The following is an 8,410-nucleotide window of genomic DNA, read 5'->3' as shown; positions in this document are numbered from 1 at the left end:
TACTACCCTGACTGGGAGGGCAGCCATACCTTGTTCTTGCTCCCCACATGTTCTCCACTGACACGATAGTGTAAGATCTGGTCTCCTTACTTATAATGAACCTTCTGACTCACCACGAGGCCTCCTCTAACATACTGACATGTGTTATCACTGCCTGGCGGGAATGAAAATCCTGGCGACTCAACTCAATCATTTTCAATGCCACCACACTGCCCTCATTCCCACTCCTGACCCCACGGAGGGAGGTTTAAGAAGCTTTGTGGAGCCAGATTTGTTTGGGGGAGTGTTTGGCTGGACTTGAGCAACTATTGTTTAGACGCTTTCTTCTTGCCAGGATGGCCCTTCTCTGGTACTTAGACTGAAATGAGCAGGTGTTTTTTTGTTTTGTTTTGTTTTGTTTTTTTTTTTTTTTTTTGTGAGTTTTTTTTTTGTTTGTTTGTTTTGTCTATGCCTGTTGGCACTTGTAAATTGCCAGCCTCTCCAGCACTCAGTCTGGCATAATGCATGAAGCAAAAGGAAACCCCAGGCAATGCACAGCCAGGTCAGTCCGTAGGTCCTCAGGTTCCTAGCCAGTCTGTCTTCTTTTTCTCAACATTCAGAGTTATCTTGTCTTTGTTTTACATTCAGCATCAGTGTTTTTAGTATACTTGGTGGGAAGAACATCTAATCCATCTTTTCTAATGCATAATGCCATTAATTTATTTCCATTATAAATTTTATCTTTCTAGTAAGCTCATCCTAGGTTTTCATCTCTTCCATCAGAATGTTACTTGAACCGACCTTGTGTTTTACTACTACAGGGTGTAATGAAAGTAATGTCTATTATGAAAACATAAAACTGTAAGGAAGAAAACTTTGGTGTATAATGAACTTTCTTAATCACAGAACTTCACTGACCAAGTGAACATTTTCAGACTCCCAGGCTGTGTTAATATGATACCACTGAAATGGCTACATTTCTACCCATCTATATTTTGTATTTTGGTCACTATTGTTGATTGTCTATCCACTGTTTTCCAAAGTGTGGTATGGATACCCCCAGGGGTACTGGAAGACTTTGGTGAGGGTACGCATTACACTGGAGTTTGGTGGGGATATGCACTGCACTGTGCTTAGCTGCGCCTAATTTTACCTTCTCATGAGTACGAGGGGTACTCAGCGTTACAAAAATTATAGAAGGGGTACAGATATGTCAAAAGTTTGGGAAACACTGGTACTACTGGCTATATAAGTAAATGTGAAGATATATACATATAGTAGAAAGACCTTATGGTTTAAAATGAAGGAAAAGTAAAATTTGTTATGGATGTAACTAATTTTAAATAAGTATTTTAACGTTGCATAATAATTATAATTGGAGTGAAAACAGAAGTAGAAGAAAGGAGACCTTAATTTTTGACAAGTTTTAGCCACTAGGTGGTGAAGAATCAAAGACAAATCTTTTCTTGGCTCCATTCCAGTTCTTGCAAGGCAGAAGGATTGGAATAATATGTAATCTCTAAGCTTCCTTCCAGAATAAAATGATGGACCACGCGTGTTTATTGATTGAACCACGTGAATGATGACCTGCTCACAGGCCATCTCAGTCCCTCCTGGATTCTCAATACTAACAATCCATTTTGGAGTTGTCCAGTCAATTAGTTTCTATTTTATTATTATGTTAATGTTAAAGTTTACAACATATATTACTAAATATAGGTGACACATAACCTCAATTAATTTTTTCTCGGAGTTTAAGGGAGGAATTTATTTGGACTATGAGGTGGGGATTTGTACACAAATAGAGTAATGAATAATGGACACTGAGTTGAAGCTGGTTTTATAGGATTGGAGAAATTAGAATTTCTCTAGACATCGGTGGGAGAGTAAATGCTTTCCTTTTTTGCTTGGTACATAGTCTTTCTTGGTGTGCACATTCAAATGCAGGTGCTCACTTTATTAATAATGCAGTATATTTAAGGATTGGCATTGGTTTAAAGAACATTTTAATGGAACACATGTAAGTAGTTTTAAAATTAAGACAATTCTTCAGTTTAAAGAATGTTTGCCCAATTCCCCATAATTTCTACGTGAGGCATGTACCTAATCATGTTTTAAAACACATAAAAATATGCTCTGTTTCTAAAATTATATCCTAGGAGCCACACTTACACTTATTTGTCAATTTTAATGAGATTTATATGGTAAGACTTATTTCTGATCATTTATGATCTAATTTTCCATTACCCCAAAAGCAAATCCAGATGCTCTCAGGAACTCTTAATAATATTTAGTCCTGACTCCTTTGAGAAAGAAGAGAAGGATTGTGGCCAGACGGTAGTAAAATGTCCTATAGTCTGATTAGCTCATTTTCTCCAAATGCTTTTTCTGCTGGCCATATCTCCATTCAGAATCCAATTTTGGCATTCCCAAATGGCTAATTTATCTGGATTATCCATATATAATGAGTGTGTTATTTTTCAGTGCAGAATCACATGGCTTTGGAGACTGAAATCAACTTTATTTCATTAGAAGTGATTTTCTAATATCCTTACAATTTTCACTGCAAAATGGGGGCAGTGGTATGAAATAATGATAGATTAACGTTGCTCATATTCTCAAATAATTGCTATTTATATTTATCATGATTCCACCACACAAATGTATTTATTTCAAAACTATTTTTGTTTTAGATGATTAGTGGATTCTCCAGGTTATCTTGTGACCTGGGACACCATTATCACAATTAAGTTTAAAAAGCTGCAAAGTCAAGAAATTTAAGATAACACAGATATGATGTCTGAAAAATCATAATATAAAAACTCATCACATTCACTGAGAACTTAATTGCCAAACATGGTGTTTTAATTATTATCTTATTTTATATATTGCTAGAGGCCCAGTGCACAAATTTGTGCACTGGTGGAGTCCCTCCACCTGGCCTGAGATCAGGGCAGATCAGGGCTATCTTGCCCAGTGCCAATCAGGGCCAATGGGACCAGCTGGCTGAGGAGGGACTGTGAGAGGGCTTCAGGATATGTCTGCTCCTCTTGGCTAGTCCTCTTCTGCTGGTCCCAAGCAGCAAGCTAACCAGTCAGAGCATCTGCCCCCTGGAGGTCAGTGCACATCATAGTGACTGGACAGTCAACCAAATGGTCAACCAATCGGTTGGATACTTAGCATATTATGCTTTTATTATATAGGGTTTGTTTGTTATATGTACATTACTTTAGAAAACTGAATGTTAAACACCGAAGTCATTACATTTATTTGAAAATATTTGTTAATTATAGCTGCAAAGTAAAGCATGAAGTTATTCATCAATCAACAAAATTATTTCATTGCAACATCTCTTTGAAACATATTACTCTTTTTTTATGTTAGTTAAGTATAATAAATTTGTCATTATTAGATTTTTCATCAAGACCCCTACCATATCTCATTTTATATTTGAAATCAAATTAATATTCAAACTTATTTTTATTGAACCTATAGTTTTATTTTGAGGAATAAAAAATGAAGTTTCATTTGTTTGCAATTTATCGGCAAATAGTAATTGAAAATTCTGTCTCGGTTCACCATAAAATAATGATTCTCTTGAATAAGTAACTTGTCTCCAACATTCCTTTTTCCTTACCTACAAACTCATATTTCAAAATAATTTTTCTAAAATACAAAAGTTACGTCCTCCCTCTTCTTATTCTTTTATGGCTTCACATTATCCTCAAGAAAATAACCAAATCCTTAATACAGTCTGCAGTCTGCTGGAACTGATTTATCTCCTCCTTTATGACGTAGCCTACCAGAATGTTCTCATATACAAATTATTGCACAATCTATCTGTGATTCAATGTGGGTGGATATTCTCTGAACACCAGGAGGCAAGGTCAGGCAACTCCATATGTTTATTTGAATTTATAATATGGAAATTATTATAATAACTTTGTGTTTAGTTCTAAAATATTTCATTGTATAGCTATGAGTAGTTGTATGGTTCTAATTTTTTGACACATTTCCTTTTGAAACATTTAGGTAATTTTATATTTTGCTATGTTAAAACTATCAATGAGCAAATTTAATTTCAGTTTAAAATTTAGTGTTAAATCTTTACACAGAAATTAATTAATATGTATCCTTAAAATGCGTTACCAGAATTAGACTATCTTGGTCCAGTGGCATAAGCCAAAATGCTAAGCTTTGGATTTATTGGAAAATTGTTCTCCAAAAAATTGTTTCAATTTATTTTTCTATTAGCAGAAAATTGTGGGTTGTGATTTTCTGATTTGATAATCAATGAAAACTCTTGCACTTGTTTTAATTAATATTTATTTGATTACTAATTCTGATGAAATTATTCATAAGCTCATTAATGATTCACATTTTGAAAATTCATATATTATATATACATTTATAAGTGGATATAGACAGGGTGGAGCAAAAGTAGATTTATAGTTGTGCGTATGCTAAACACGGAGTTTATTTTTGTACTTTCATTTATTAACCATTGTATTATTTTCCATACAAACAACTTTAGTTCTACTTTTGCACTATCCCATACATATATGTATACATATACATAGATTTAATTTTTAAAATTTTTCTCCTTTTCTATGAATATTTAGAAGACATTACATATTAAAACTATAAATATTGTTTTCTTATAAACCTTATTATTAGAACTGTTAGATTTACAGAAAATTTAGAAGGTAATAGTTTTCCTAATATTAAAATCTTACATTAGTATGATCCATTTATTACAATTAATGAATCACCATTGATATATTATCATTCAAGTTAATACTTTATTCAAATTTCTTTAGTTGTTACCTAATGTCCTTTTTCTGTTCCCGGATCCCAACTTGGATCTACATTACCTTATTGTCACATCTAAGAATCCTCTAGCCCTGACAGTTTCTCAGATTTTTCTTGTTTTGATGACTGATCAGTTTTAAGGAGTACTGACCAAGTGTTTTGTAGAATGCTCTTCTGTTGGAATTTGTATAATGTCTCTTTTATGGTTAGACTAGGATTATAGGTTTTTAAGAAAATATTTAATAGACAAAGTGATATTTTCTTGGCATCATCTCAAGAATACATTGTATCAAAATGATTTATTGCTATGGATGTTGACCTTGAACACCTGGCAAAGTGGTGTATCTTTAGTATTCTCCACATAAAGTTCCATTCTCTCTCTCTCTCTCTCTCTCTCTCTCTCCCTCTCTCCTCTCCTTTTGTGAAGGCATATATATATATATATATATATATATATATATATATATATGCCTAAGCAAACAAATGACCAGCTGCTATGATGCACACTGACCACCAGGGCACAGACGCTCAATGCAGGAGCTGCCCCCTGGTGGTCAGTGCACTCCCACAAACCATCTCCCACAGTTGCTCCCCCCATGGGCCAACTTCCCACAGTCAACCTCCCATGGCTCTGATCAGCCCCAATGGCCAGCCAGGCCAAGTGACCCCACCCATGCATGAATTTGTGCACCAGGCCTCTAGTATCTACATAAAATATTTATAATTCATCTGCACAAGAGATTTGATTTATCTCCCATATTTATTTATTTATGCAATCAGTTTAACTTATTTATATTATTGTGGGAACACTGATATTTATTTTATAGTTTGGATTACAATCCAATGTTACTTTATTTAATGCTCAAATTATTTGAGGCTCAGACATTGGGAGGCTCTTTCAGTTGATCCTTTGACATATCCCTATCAAACTCGGTTGTTTAACTTTTGTGGTTTTTTTTATTAATCCTCACCCAAAGATATATTTTTTTCAATTGATTTTTAGAGAGGGTAGAAAGGAGAGGGGAGAAAGAGAGAGAGAGAGAATGAGAGAGAGAAAAGAGTCATAAATGTGAAAGAGACATGTGGATTATATGCCTCCCATATGTGCCCAGACCAGTGGTAATCAAGTCTGCCACCAACGTATGTTCCCTTGACGGGAATCAAACTCAATACCCTTCAATGTGCAGTCCAACACTCTAATCATACAGCCAAACAGCTGGTGTGAGCTTTTGTGTTTTCTGGTAATTTCTTTACATTTTGGCACTACTTGATGCTTTAAATCTCCATGTTTATAATATCTTTTACGATATATTTCCAGCATCAGTTCTAGAGATAGGAATTCTCCATGAAAACTTTTTCTTTCTTTCTTTCTTTCTTTCTTTCGTTTTTTGATTTCTTGTTATTTTTTTTTCGTTCTTTCTTTCTTTTTGACTGCTTTCGTCTTTTCTTTCTTCTCTCTCACGCTTTCTCTCTTCCTCCGCTCTCTACTCTCCTCTCTCCCTCTTCCCTCTCTCTCTCCTATAAGTCCCCCCTCCCTCCCTCCTCTCTCCTTTTCCTTCCTTCCTTCCTTCCTTCCTTCCTCCTTCATCCTCCTCCCTCCTTCCCTCCTTCCCTCCCTCCCTCCCTCCCTCCCTCCCTTCCCTCCCTCCCTCCCTCCCTCCCTCCCTCCCTCCCTCCCTCCCTCCCTCCCTCCTTCCTTCCTTCCTTTCTTTTTTTTTTTTTTGTAATTGGAGAATGGTATGAGAAACCAAAATATGAATACTAGATATGTTTTTTTCTACCAGGTTGTCATTGTTTCTAGTCCTGTCAGCTAATGGGGCAAAGAAACACATGTGTATCCTAACTAGTGCTATAGAAATAATTATACATATGTGTAAATATGAGTTCATACTGATATCTCCAACTGTAATTTATTAAAATATAGATCATTCTAAACTTTCATCTTAATTATGTGCTAATTCTCATTCCAAATACAGAATTAGAACATTGACTGTAAGTGTGGTAATTGATATATAGCTTTTAGGAAATGATGACGTAACATAAACTAGCATGTAGCAGTTTGTTTTCAGGAGCAATTTTTTTAATACCAGGTTCTCCAAATTAGTAAGTGGTAAGAAGGTCTCAGATATTCAAAAAATGAAAAGGCAATAGTTTCTAATTAATGGAGGAAAACAGGAGGTAATGATCTCAGAAATAATTTTTGCTCAGTGTTAGAAAGTTATATAAAACCTTAAAAAAATAATCTTAATAACATTGCTGATTGTCAAGAACTGTGAAAAATCTGGCATTTAATTTTACTTGCTAGTTTATAAGGTATATTGCCATGACTTCATGAATGCTAAGAGGAGACATGAGAATCCTGGGTCAGAGACAAGTTTCCTGTTTTCAGCATTAGTAACAGCCAAAGTACGAGTACTTTCTTGTACCTATTCTCCAAGCCCCAATTCCCAAAATGAAAACAAAAAAAGTCAGGTTCTATCTGCAAACAGTTTTCTTCTAGACTATCTTTTCAAGAATGTTTGCAAAATGAACAACCTTGAAATATAGAGGTAGTGTCTCCCTCCTTATTAAAGAAAAATGCATTTATTATCTATAAAATAATGTCTTCCTTTGGGGCAAAAAGGATGTTCATTATAAAGATTGGGCTTCCCTTATGCTCAAATGTTCTCTTTTCAAACATCTTTGAAAAGGGTCTGGTAGAGAACCTGCTCTCTCAAGACATAGAAACTTGAGAACTCTCTGTAGAATTGTCTCCAGACACTAACATTTCATACGTGTCTAGTAGTGTTTTAACATTTTGTCTCCATTAACTGATTTTTCTCCTTAGGACAACACTACGAAGTTCTCCCCATCCTTATTTTAGTGAGCAGGAGAATGAGGAACAGAGAGGTAAGTCACTGTCAACTGGTATGTGGCAGTCTGGTTCAAAAAACATACTCAAATCCCTGTGCTCTGTTGTAGTGGGAATGGTCTTAGGAGAAACTTTGGGTAAATTCAATATATATATATGAGAATATACAACATCATGGATAGCTGCTTCTTCTCTACACACACACACACACACACACACACACACACACACACACACTAGACGCGTGGTGCACAAAATTCTTGCATGGGTAGAGTTCCTAGGCCTGGCCAGCAATCAGGGCCTATATCTGGGGTGAGTGGCTGGGTGATTTGGCAGGATGACTGGGGGGCCCCCACTGGCTCTAACCTTGGCTGGCCTGGTGCCTCCCACTTGCTTGCAGGCTGGGACAGCTCCTGTGTTAAGCATCTACCCCCTGGTGGTCAGTGCGTTCAATTTCCATATTAGGCTTTTATTAAACAGGATATAAACATATATATATATTTAATAATATATATATTATTAACATCAGAGAGGGAGAGAAAGATAAAAACATCAGTGATGAGAGAGTGTCATTGATTGGCTGCCTCCTGCACACCCCACACTGGGGATGGAGCCAGCAACTCGGGCATGTGCCCTGACCCTGAGAATCAAACCATGATCTCCTGGTTCATAGGTTAACATTCAATCACTGAGCCACAATGGCTGGGCCCACATTATTTTGTGTGTGACATGTATGAGTAATAAGAAAAACCATCAGGATACCCATGT

This window comes from Pipistrellus kuhlii, unplaced genomic scaffold, assembly GCF_014108245.1.
Source record: "Pipistrellus kuhlii isolate mPipKuh1 unplaced genomic scaffold, mPipKuh1.p scaffold_m20_p_2, whole genome shotgun sequence".
NCBI classification, from domain to species: Eukaryota; Metazoa; Chordata; class Mammalia; order Chiroptera; family Vespertilionidae; genus Pipistrellus; species Pipistrellus kuhlii.
The sequence above is the reverse complement of the archived record's forward strand: the minus strand, read 5'-3'. Positions refer to the sequence as shown.